Here is a 12,777-nt window from a genome sequence, read left to right as displayed (position 1 = left end):
TTGCTTTGGTTTATATGAAAACTGAACTTTCTAAAGGAGCTGTCTCAAGCTACACCTGTCTAACAATGCTTTTGGTAAGTGTTTATATAATTAAAAACTATAAAAACTATGTTACTTTAAACGTCAACACATTTCTTTATTAAAATGCTTAAAATTGTGTTCATTTTTACAATCTTTTTCTAAATTAGTGGAGCTGGGAAGTATTTGGTCATGCTTTTAACAAAGAGAGCTCATATATAAAAAGTGCCTTCCAGTTTTTTTAACAAAACTTATTAACCACTTCATTTCTTAAACCACTGGGCTATAGACAGGTAACAGTTTTATGGTTAGAAGTTTAAACTGCATATCTCACTGTGAATTAACTAAATTTTTTTCTCACCTTCCACTAAGATTTTTCTCTTGTAGGAGAATCTTTCATTGAGATGATTGAAGTTGCTGCAATGAGAATGAAAATTACTTGGGCTCCTTTCCTTTTAAAAGCTGTATGCGAGAACTGTGTGGTGAGTCAAATGTAGACTAATGGTTATGTAAATGTCACTAATTTTAGATACAGATCTGAAAGTGTGTTTCCTTTTAAGATTTTATTTTCTTCACTATCATGACTCAGTATCACTTGCTAATCTAATTTTATTAGCCCTGTTGTATTTCACCATTTAAAATACACATACCTATTCAAATAGGTGATCACAGAGTCAAGCTAATATATCATATAGATGTTTTAAAAGGAGGAAAATAAGCTTATCTGCACTCCAGATTTGTTTTGATTTTAGCCTTCACAGAACTGCTACTGGGGCAGTTGCACAGGTACAAACATGATGTAGATGAGTATGAATCCAAGTTGTTATAATTCATCAGTTGGCATTATTTGACCATATTTCAGAATTTCAGATTGGTAAAAATCACACTCTCATTTTCTACTACTGCTATGAATTTGAACTGGCAAAATTACTAACAGCTAAAATTTCCAATTTAGTTCAGACCTCAGCAGTTCTCAACAGCACAGCTATGCAGAATTAGATAGCCTGCAGTTTTTCATGAAGAACATTTGTGTGCACATTTACCTACTACATTTCTCTTAAGATACATGACCAAAATGAGGTTGACTACTTAAAAAAAAATCCTATCTGGCTCAAAGTTGGATAGCTTTCTCATTGACTTTATTTAGGTAGCACTATGTAACTGCTAAGTATTGAAGACCTGCACATACACTTCAGCCAACTGAAGACTTAGAAATGCTTGGAAAGACCTTAAAGGTCTCTGCTTTTTTTCATCATGCTGCAGACTAGTGCTTCAAGGAGGCCCATCCATCCAGTTGCTCTTGCAGATCTAGTATTTTAATGTACCCAGGATTTTTCCCAGAGACTTCCATGAGTAGATGTGAATCTAAAGAGCTCAGAGACTTGAGAGTGTGCAACAAATTGCTCTATTTGCATGGCTTTGTCAAAGTCCAGTGGCCAAACTGTTCCTGACTACTTCATTGTGCTCATGTTGGCCTTTGTGTGAAGAGTGAAAAAGACTGTGCTTCCTTCTGGTTCACCATGCAAACTCCTATCACTGGCACAAGGGCAGGAAATAGCAGGGAGCAGGAAGAAGCAGAAGGGCAAAGGTTGGAGCGCCTTGTTCGGTGGCCCTAGCAGCATAGAATAGTTCAGTGACATGGTGAAAACACAGTTTGAGCGTTTGCAGAACCAGAGTTCAGCTGAGGAACCAAAGTTCCTGTCTGGATATGAAAACTGCTTCAAGTGCTTATGAAGGCCTACTCAAATTATTCCGTTTCTAAACCTTTGAAAAGGATGTTACATTTCTCACGTGTTTCACAGGTGGCTTAATATTAGTTATATTTTCCAGAGGTTTGCCTGTATGGGTGGTGCCAGAGACTGTGGCTGGATCAAATTCACTTCATGTTGCAGCTCTGGGGTCCTAAGGACTGTGCCTGATGTAAGAAAGAAAGGCTCACTGTTTTCAGTTCAGGCGTTTATTTTCTGCTAGGCTTAGGAACTGTATGGGAAAAAGATGTTTAATTTACATAAAAAGGCAAGAAGAGATAGGCCTGCTTGAAAATAAACTGAGCTAATAGCTGTATATGAGTGAAGAGAGCTAGTCTAAAAGTGCAATGTTAAAAGGTTGGCTGAGAACAGATACAGGAAGGACAGATCTGATGAACTGGAAAATCAGAAGGATTGAAATACATTGGGCAAAGATTTGGGGGTGGGTTTGTTTATTGAAATTGGAAGAAGCAGCAGCCTGACAGAGGGGATCTGGCTTGAGGCAAAGAGAACAAGTCAGGCTTAGGGAAAGAGGCTTGCACCCTTAGACGATTCCTAACATTTCACTGGCGCACTCTGCACTTCACATCCAGAAGGGAATACAGACTGTCAAGTAGCAGCTTTTGCTCTCATATGGGAAATCACGCCCCCCCCCCCGTTGTATTCCACAGAGAAGAGAGTAAGCCTATTAGTACCCTCAGCTACTTCATGAATTTTGGTCCTGAAAAGAAATCTCCAAGTAAGAGTAGTTGAGGTTGTCAGGGAGATCTCTAGTTCAAACTGAGTAGTTTCTTTAAGGCTATGTCCAGTCAATTTTGAATATATTCAAGGATGGAGACTCTGCAGCCTGTTCTGTTCAGCTGGACTTTCATGCACTTCATTTCTTACCCATGGCCTCTTGTCCTGTTTCTGGACAGAGAAGAGCCTGGCTATGTCTTCTTTACTCTGCCGTGCCCCCACCAGCAGGCATTTCGAAACATTGCTGAGATCACACAAACACAAGCCCTTTCTTCTCCAGGCTGGAGTCTCAGCTCACTCAGCCTTTCTTCATGTGAAAGATTCTTCAGTTCTCTCATCGTCTTTGTGGAAGTACATAAAATGCTTCATCTAATAAGGGGAATTAGAAGTCAAAGGAGGAAATGTTTTTTGAGGGGGAAAAAAAACAAAGCACAAGATAATAACTGTAAAAAGAACAAGAAGATCACAAAATGAAACATTAAGAAGTTAGATAACTCCTGCTTTAGGATTCTGCAATCTTCATTTGCCCCCTTGTGTCAGTATACCATGAAGCAATCTTCATGATCACACAGAATGTTTAATCTATTGGTATGTGGTGTTTATTTTTCTGCCTTTGTTCTTGCGTGATGCTGGACAAGTAACCAGGCCATTGTTTCTGAAGCACGTATATCGTGCTTTACTTTAGAGGTGTCTGATTTAGGACTCACATCTGAAAAAAACACTGCTGGTTCACATTGAGCTTCTTAGGAGTTGTCATTTGAATTAAAATGCTCTGTGAAGTTATGTCTGCTGACAGTCTCCTCTCTTTTTAAAGAGAGCTTCAAACTGTTGCATACTATAACGTTTCTACACCTCAGTATCACATTTAAAGTAGGTAATGGACACATGCCTTGAAGGCCTGTTTTACCTACTTTTGTTTAGTAGCTGTACTACAGTAATGCCTCATGGAATTTTCTATGGCATTTATTAATTCTGATTTCAGAGGAAGAGGTGAGTACTGTGCATCTTTTAAGGACCAGATCTGCAATCAACTTTCCTTGTTACCAGCTCAGGCTGGGAAGCAGAGTTTCTGTGCTGTTTGTTCATGGTCTATTTCTGCAGTCCTGTGAACTCCAAAATACTCAGATTTGTGTCCTGTCTTTTCACTGATTCATTTTGCAAATATAACTCATTATTAAACGCCTGTGTGTGCCATTTTTTGCTTGTCATTTTTTTTAAGTAACATCATCAACATTGTGCAAAATGTTCTATGTAGTGAAGGTATACACGTTTGAACTTCAGCATATTTGATAATAAATTTACCTGTGGAGATCTATTTTACAGAAAGAATGAGCTATTTAAATTGCAACAATTTCTTAATGTACAGTGGTAAGACTGCATCTCCAAAAATATGAAGTTACTTATACCTAAGTATTTAGGACTTCTACCACCATTTTCTTCAAAATGTGCCTATGGCACACTTTGGTAAATGAGAGTTGTCTGTATTAGAAATTTGGATACAGTGATCTGAAGATGTTTCAGCTTTTCCCTTAGTCATGGTATCTTGAGTATTGGAGAAAATCTCTTCTAACCAGGTAGCAACATTAGCAGTAGTAGTTGAATTGAAGTGTTTAGACTCCCTTTATCTTCATTGTAACCTATTGTCACAGAAGTCAAAAGAAATTATAGAAATGTGCCCAAAGTGGTGAGCTCTATTGTACCAGTTTAACAGCAGCAGCAATTCTTCATGTAAAACACAAACAAAACATTTAAAATGTATTTGAAGGAAAACTTATGTCTGAGATATCTGTGAATCTCCTTGCCAAGGTGGCAGTTGTAAGTGTATCGAAATAAAATATTTAAATATAAAGAGAAATGAGAAAAAGTGCTGGAAAAATGCAATGGCATGAGTGACATTACTCATCTTTCTGTGAGGGGATAATAATCATCGGAGTACTTATTTTTCACTCTAAATAGTTTATTTCTGTTAGAAACTATTTAATGGTCGTCAGGTGCAATTCTTTTTTTTTCCCCATGTTTTATTCACTTATAATTAATAGCTCTGTATTTGTTAATAAATAAAATTAAATTTCTTATATTGCTTCTGCCTCTTAATGTAAGATTTGAACTTTTATGTTCAAAAGTTCTGAAATTACATTAATTATAGCAGCATTTATCTACTTTGGATCTTCAGTCTAAAGTATACAGTGCATAGTAGGTGAAGGCTTAGTTTCTCTTGAGAGATAGGAATAATATATCCATAGTGTTTTCTTCTGCTCTTTATAGCCATAGGAGTCAGACATGGATAGAAAGCTTCTGATTTCCCTATGTTTCTGCGGGGTGAGTATGTGGCTTTATTGCCCATAAAAGAACCTTCTGTTAGCAGGTTTTATACTTTTAAGTGGTTTTAAAAGTAAAACATTTTGGAATTTCTCAACAAATACTAAAAAAACCCTTAAGTATTATAAAATTTGAAGTACATAAGGCATAAATTATAGCATAGAAAGTCTCAAATGTATAAATTTTTTATGTTTTATTGAAATAAAGGTAAAGGAAGAGCTTCAGGGGTGTTATATTATTTGACTAGCTAGAATAATCAATAAGATAAGACTATGGTTCTAGAGCCTTGTGATTCCTGAAGCCAGACAAGTTTGGGAACAAGTTTTCTTGTTTCCTTCACTATTACCCTGGCTCTCGTATGTCTTTGGTGGTTTCACTGAATGACTTTAGGTTAGTTTTTGGTAAGCTCAGCCAGCTGAATGTGCTTGCTGTAACAGTGCCAGCACCGAGGAAAGTACCCTTCACTCTTGAGACTGGCACTCCAGTTTTAAAGTCCATTTCCATTGTTTAAATCACTGTAAGGAATATTCAGGGCCTAATTCTTCCTTTCTTGACACTACTACAGACAGACTTTGCCTATCTATCTGCTCTTTAAATCAATATCAAATCTAAAAACATTTTGGTTTATCTCTTTTCTTGTACAGAAGATTAGTATCAACATACGAAACCAGCACAAAAGTGCTCATATAGATATAGCATCTTAGGCATATCACAGCTGCTTCCAGATGCTTTCCTATTATCAAGACAATGTGAGAGCCTCCCCCTTTTCCAAAAAGCAATATGTTGTTGCAGACACATCAATAAATACACTATAGCTATATTATCCATCTATAATGGAACTTCCAGATGAAAAATATGAAATTTCCAATACTACGAGACAAAGATGCACAAGAACTCAAATGTTTTGGAGGTATGAAATGTGTTAAATGACTTGTTCTTCAACGAATTTTAGGAAATGTGCATGAATGGTAGGTTGCACAGTGAGGAAAAGGATTTCACTGCAGATTTGATAACATCGTGTAGCCAGACAGCCCCCTGTTGGTTGTATTGCTGTGGAGATTCTAGAAAGGAGTTGTGCTTGAATTCAGCTGTTCATTGTACTCAACAAGCAATTTTTTTTCGATCCCATATCACAAATAGAGTAAGTGGAGAGAGAAGAAAAATGTGTGTGCTTGAAAAAAACTGCCTTTGAATCAAGTATTATCTTTTATGTAGAAAAAAATGTTAAAGCTTGGTTAGAATGCCTGCACACAGTTTCTTAATGCCTTTATAGAAATTTATTTCTAAATTGCTGTAGTAAAAATGTAGAACAGTATTTTGTCCTTGTGATAAAATTTAAGACTAGCATGCTTTAATATCACATTCACAGCCTGACTAAGGCAAAGTATTTAGATCTAGTTCTGTCAAGAATGCAGGGGTTTAAAACACAAAAGTTTTTAAGCTGGCAGTGAACTAACCAGGTACAGACTTATTTAATGACTGAGACTCTCTTGCAGGCACATCTATGAGAGCTTCTATTTAACAAGGTACAGTTTTACCAAGAATCTTTGGTGTTTTTAATCACATTTGCTTGGCTTTAAGATGTTTTTGTTTGTGTTTTAAGTTGCTACCAATGCAACTAGCAGCATACTTCTAGGTTTTTTTCTCATGTATTGAGAAACTGAAGAAATTCTTATTCAAAATGAAATTAATGTTTCCTGCTGACAATTGCAGGACTCTTATTAGGCATCTTTGGTGTTTTGGCTTTTTTTTTCCCCAAAGAGTTTGTAAAGAGAACCTAAAATCTCCCTTGTCACTGTATATCCTTGTAGTGATGGAATGCTGTAGGTTCTATATGAAATATAGTACTGGGTGATACGAGGATTCTAGAAAGAACTCTGTCACAGAGGTACAGGATTTTCTGCTCTAAGATAATACAGAAGTTCTCTCTTTTTGCATCAGGTATGGCCAAGGTTATAACAGCTCATCTTCATTTAAGGAATTGGATTTGTGTCTGAAAATCCATAGCTGCAACAGTGCTAGAGAAACTGATGTGTTAATTAGTTTTCTACTGCAGCACAGAAGACTAGCATGATGCCAAGAAAGCCAGAGTGCTGGAGGACTTTTTCTCACTCCTAGAACACATTAAAAAATCAGGGATCAGATGTCTTGGAAAAGCTGGCAGAAATATGACGGTAAGGCTACATGCTATAATTGAAAAGGGGGAATGGGAAAGATGGGGACAGAACAAAGAGCTGGTTAAAATTGTCATGACTTGCTAAAATCCCTCAGAAGAGTTTTAAGAAACTAGCTGAAACAATCCCAAGGCAAGGGGACTCTTCCACAAAACAAAAAACCTGGGTTTCAGAAGCCTGAGGAGATTCAAGTTCACATCTCCTGCTTCTGAAAAAATACCCAGTGGAAGTTGCCCACAGATGTTCCCCATCTTTCCTGTTAAATCAAGGATATGTGCAAAAAAGTCACATAACTATTTTGTTCAAAGGTTGTTGGCAGTGATAACTATTGCTGTTAGCAGATGAAAGCAAGCTGCAGGTAGGATTTCAAAGGGTAGTGGAATTTGCTTTTATTGGACTAACTGCAGTTCCTTGCATGTTCCATATTCTTTTCCTAAGATGTTTCCTGAAGTAATGGTAAAGTCAGCATACAATAAATATGAGTACCCATTAAAGCACACTAAAGGAATACCTTATGTTTCCAGTAGATGAACACTGAGATAATGAAGTATTTGTAAATTACATCACAGTCCTCTATTATGCCAAATTCTTGATTTTATTGCTGAAGAGAGCACCAGTAAAGGTGGCTTTAAACTTTATTCTCTTATATTCTCTAAATCTGCTGAAGATGGAAAGCAGGGAGTAGCATTGAAGAATTTCATGGCTGTTCAGCAGCCAGCAAGGGGACTCATCTCTTCCCTTCTGCAATCTACCCCCAAACTGCTTTCTTTCTGTGTTTGAAGCAGCTTTTTGAGTCTTTGGGTTTCAGAGTTTTTATTTTAGTTTGTGTTTTCTTTACAGGAGAGTTTACATCCCCTCACCATAAATTAGCAGCATAGGTAAGAGCCTGTTCTAGATTGATGAAGATTCAAATAACTTACCCTGTTCAGAAAAATTGAAATATTCTTCCTCCTCTTCCCAAATTAGGTTTGAACTTCCGGACTTCCTCATGGTTCTTGAAGTATGTTTAATTTTTAGTTTGTTTAAGTAATTCTAGCCACTTAGAACATACATATAACTTTCAGAGCTGTTATATTGTGATCCCATTATTTTATGCTTATTCAGACATAAAGTAAGTAGCCTGAGAAAAGCATTACCTTTTGCTATGAGTGTATCTCACTTTCCTCTGGAATTACAGTTTGTGAACAATTGTCCAGAGCAGTGGACATTTTTAATTGTAATTGACAGAATCCTAATTTTATTTCTAGTTTTTCCTTCTGTACTGTAGGATCTTTTAAAAACAGCACCTGGTTCTGGTGATTTATGGTGTTTGAGTTTCTCAGGCTTCCAATAGGCTTTTCTTTTGAGACATCTAGGCCTGGGGAAACTACTGTGAATCCCCATAAGGCACATCCTTGAGACAGGAATTTCTCTGTCATCCTTCATGTTAAAACCAAATAATTTATATAAAACTTCTTTACCTGTGACACCTTCTTTCATCTGCCTCTGGATATTACATAGACAAAACTAAAAAATATCCTCCTGAATTCTGACATCTTTAAGAATACTTGTAATTCTTCTGTGTGTGTGTGTGTTGTGCATTGATACACAACATGCAGCCTTTGGTACCCATGAATACCAATAGAGCAGAACATTTTTCATCAGAACCTGTGAAAGCAATAACTGCATTTCTTTGTGCAAGTGCAGTGTTAAACCATCCCCTCATTCATTAGCCAGTGATAGTAATTTTATTTTTCACTAATCTTCATTAGTTTTTCTTACTTTACTTTCTTACTTGTTTATATTAACACTTCAATAAGTGTTAAGATGTGGTTTAGTTAAGAAACCGTAGCATCTCTAGTTTGTTTGCTTTGGTTTTTTTTTTTTGCTTTGGTTGGAGAAATTGCTTCAGCCTAGGAAGATTTCCATGTCTGGGCATACTCCATGAATGAGCATGACCTCCCTAGCATTCAAACATTTGCTGTGTAATATTGTGGTGTCATTAAAGACTGTCTACATAAGATACACTTTGAGTTGATGAGCATCACATGTATCTTCTAAGAAGGCTGAGCAAGCGAAACATCTTGCCTCAAGATGTCACAAGTGATACAGGCACCTGGCCTCTGGTTCTAGTTTGTCTGAGCAGAAACACTTGAGAAAGACCAGAGCTCTTTTGCTTTTCTAACTTCTTGTCCTAGGCTGTCAGCAAGTCTCCTAATATGGCTAGACCTTGATTAGATGGAGAAAAGGAACAGAACAGTTGCAAAACAGATCCTGATTTTATCCTACATAAATTCTTCTGAAGCACAGTTCAGACCTGGGAACACCAGGCAGTCCAATCACACAGAGCTGGAATTTTCATGATACAGTGGTCTACAGTTCTTGGATTCCTTGGCAGCCATAATTCTAGAGAAATTATCAGTAACAATGTGGCACCAAAATTATAGCAAGGTTGAATCACTTTTGAATCCTTGAGCTTCATCAGAGAAATCAAGCTCCTCACTGTCAAATCAGGCTCAGAATCGCCCCTCATAAACTTAATGGGTGTCTGGCCTTCAGTATTGATTCAAGCATTCTCTACTCTGCTGGTAGTTAGAGATCATTTTTTATAACCTTTCAGCATCCTGTAGGACTAGTTCCATATAAAATACTCCTGTGCTTAGTCAGAACCAGAAGACTGAAAGGTTCTGTACAGTTCTGTTTAGCTGGACATCCTACACCAGTAGAAGTAGGTGTGGTTCAGAGATGGGAACTTCCTGTATTTTTCAGCATCTCACAGATTCAGAAGCATTAAGGTTGGAAAAGACCTCCAGGATCTCTAGTCCAACCATTAACCCAGCACCACCATGCTTGCCACTAAACCATATCCCCATGTGCCACACCCACATGCCTTTCGAGCTTTCCAAGGGATGGTGATTTCATCACCTCCCTGGGCAATCTGTTCTAATGCCTAACCGCCTTTTCAGTGAAGAAAGTTTTCCTACTATCCAACCTAAACCTACACTAGCACAACTTGAGGCCATTTCCTCTCATCTTGTCACTTGTTATCTGGGAGAAAAGACGACACCCTGGGAGACTGACTGACACTGTGCTACAACATCCATTTAGGTAATTGCAGAGAACTTGTTTGTTGTTCCAGGTAGCAAGTGACAGGATGAGAAGAAATAGTCTCAAACTGTACAAGGTGAGGTTTAGTTTGGACATTAGGAGGAATCTCTTCTCAGATAGGGTGATTAGATATTGGAATGGGCTGCCCAGGGCAGTGGTGGAGTCACCATCCCTGGAGTTGTTTATGAAAAGATTGGATGTGGCACTTGGTGCCGTGGTCCAGTTGACAAGGTGGTGTTCAGTTGGTCATGGACCTCTGGATTTGATCTCAGAGGTCTTTCCCAAGCTAATTGACTCTGTGAAAGCTGCTTCCAATGACGGCAAATATTGACACCTAGAGCAAAAAGGTGCTGAAGTTTGATCTCTGCTGCAGAAAGAATTACCTTCTGAAAATGAGGGTCTCTAGAGTATTATTAGTTAATATTGCAAATGCTAATTTGAAATGGTAAGCATTGTTACAGACATCTGGAAAGGAATTTAGATATGGTGCAGTAGTGACATTTCCAGAGACAGACATCTTGATAAAGAGTATTTATGAGTTTTCTGAAGCAAATGACCTATTCAATGCTTTGCATTCTCTTTGTGTAGACAGGGTTGTACACACTTTTCTTAGATTCTCAAGACAAGTAAATACCAGTTGCCAACTACAGGCATCACAAGACCATAGGCTTTCCAACCCTGCAGGCCTACATGCTCTCCAGCAAAGCAGCACAAGACTTAAATAGGAAAAAAAAAAAAGAAGACAACTTCCTTGTATATTGTAATTCACCTGCTTCTTTCATCCACATGGAAGTGTGACTGTTTGCACCAGAACATTTGGAATATTTTTAAAGCTGTACCTCTTCCTTTCAAGCACTGAAATGGTTTTTTAATGTGTTAAAGCCTACCAACTGTCACAGAGATTTGTGTATTCTATTTTAGTCACTCATTGACTCCTTTTGGTCACAAGGTGTTTTAGATCATTGGTAGCACTGCTTCTTTTCCTGTGGAAGAGAGATTCCCTTTTTATTTCTCAAAAAGGGATGGGGAAATATGGTATTGAGCCCATCCCAATTCCAGTACAATATTCGCTTAGGCTGTCCCAGATCTCAAGAAATGTAAATATGTACAGCTGAAAGATTGGATACAGAGAAATGTTTTCAGCCAGCAGTTTATCACTACCAAGTTAGAAAGCCCTGAGAGCTCTGAGCTTTCGAAACAGTTATTTCCACACTGTTACCCACCCTGCCTGAAGGAACTCTGTGGTCTTTCTAGCAGGCGTCATTGCCTCCAGTATAAAACCTGCGTGCTTGTCACTGCCTGTTTCAGAACAAAAACCCACATATGCATGCATGTCCTGAACATTCCCTAAGTGATCTAAGAACTGTCATCACATCCTTCACTCATGGCTTTGTCTTGCTCCTGAGGGTAGACAAGAAGTCAGCATAGATCCCTGCACAGAACAGAGATGATCCAAACCATAGCAGTCTGATGTTCCATTAGCTTTCTGTGACTTCCCATAACATTCAGCTTTTCTATTCAGTCTCGGAGCCTGCCTCAGAAGTTTATTGAGAGCATGGATCATGGGTCAGAGGGTGGTGAGGCACTGGCACAGGTTTCCCAGAGAAGCTGTGGAAGCCCCATCCCTGGAATTGTTCAAGAGCAGGTTGAACAGGACTTGAAGCAACCTGGTGTAGGGGAAGGTGTCCCTGTCCATGGCAGAGGAGCTGGAACCAGATAGTATTTAAGTTCCTTCCAACCCAAGCTATTCTGTCATTCTAGGAGTCAGCCTTTCAATAGCTTAGCACAAGACACTGTTATAGCACAGCTTATGAGGGCAAACTATAGCCAAAAGAGGAGTTGCTCAGATGTTCCTGTGCCTGCTTGGGCGTTTTCCAGCAGGGAGTGTCCAAAACATGAATCTTGCAAAAAGATGATTGCCCCTCATTTTTCCAACATGTATTTGTAGAGATTTTGGGACTGTATATCAACAATGAAGTCTAGATTGCACTATCACACTTTAATTGTCAAAGAAATCTTATAAAATAGAAGCAGAAAGCAGTTTTAGCCTAACCAATGATAGAAGAAGCTTCTGTTACATCAGCGACCATGCAGGTACAATGTTTCCCTTACATTCTTGACATGGCCATATTTAAGCTATTAAAGTGTCCTGGAGATCCATGGTTTACTGAGCCATCTTGAGAAGATTAATATTTTGAACAACTATACGTAGCAAATGAATATTATATGGCTTAAGGATAGAATTTCCAATGGAGAAAACAAAAGGTAAACCAGTCTGTTCCAGGAAATACCTTTCCAGTTTATGGAAAACTAGCAACTTAGTGACAGGGTTAGTGCTCATTGTAGTGCAACTGGCATTGAAACAAAGGCCACCAACAGGACATATCCAGGAAATATTCAGTAGGCTTATCACCCCAGCACAACCAAAACAGTGATGTTATTCTGATCTTCAAAGTTTATCTATTTGACCTCCAAAATCTTAGTTTTTGTTTCCAGGTGTGAGGTATCAACATGACTAATCCATCTGATGCCTGGATCCTGCAATGTTTCATTTCACAGCACATTTGCAGAAATTACCTCCTAAAGAGAAATTTTCTTCTTCAGGTATGCAAACTATTACTGGAAGATATTCTATAGATGCATTAACCTAACACATTGGAAAAAAATAAAACATCTCTGTAGTCTCATGAACA

At 38.1% G+C, this 12,777-nt stretch overlaps 1 long non-coding RNA gene across 8 annotated transcripts in view; it reads left to right on the top strand.

Annotated features, from left to right (window-relative positions):
* The window catches only part of LOC135294055 (uncharacterized), an 87,073-nt gene extending 74,296 nt beyond the window's left edge, over positions 1-12,777 (top strand). For 7 of the 8 annotated variants that reach the window (XR_010356196.1, XR_010356197.1, XR_010356193.1 and 4 more), the window contains one exon: positions 406-12,777. This is a non-coding gene — a long non-coding RNA (uncharacterized LOC135294055). The remainder of the gene's footprint in view (positions 1-405) is intronic. The other variant, XR_010356198.1, reaches the window with a different exon arrangement.

The sequence above is a fragment of the Passer domesticus genome, chromosome 2 (genome assembly GCF_036417665.1).
Source record: "Passer domesticus isolate bPasDom1 chromosome 2, bPasDom1.hap1, whole genome shotgun sequence".
In the NCBI taxonomy this organism is placed as follows: Eukaryota; Metazoa; Chordata; class Aves; order Passeriformes; family Passeridae; genus Passer; species Passer domesticus.
The sequence above is the reverse complement of the archived record's forward strand: the minus strand, read 5'-3'. Positions and strand labels throughout refer to the sequence as shown.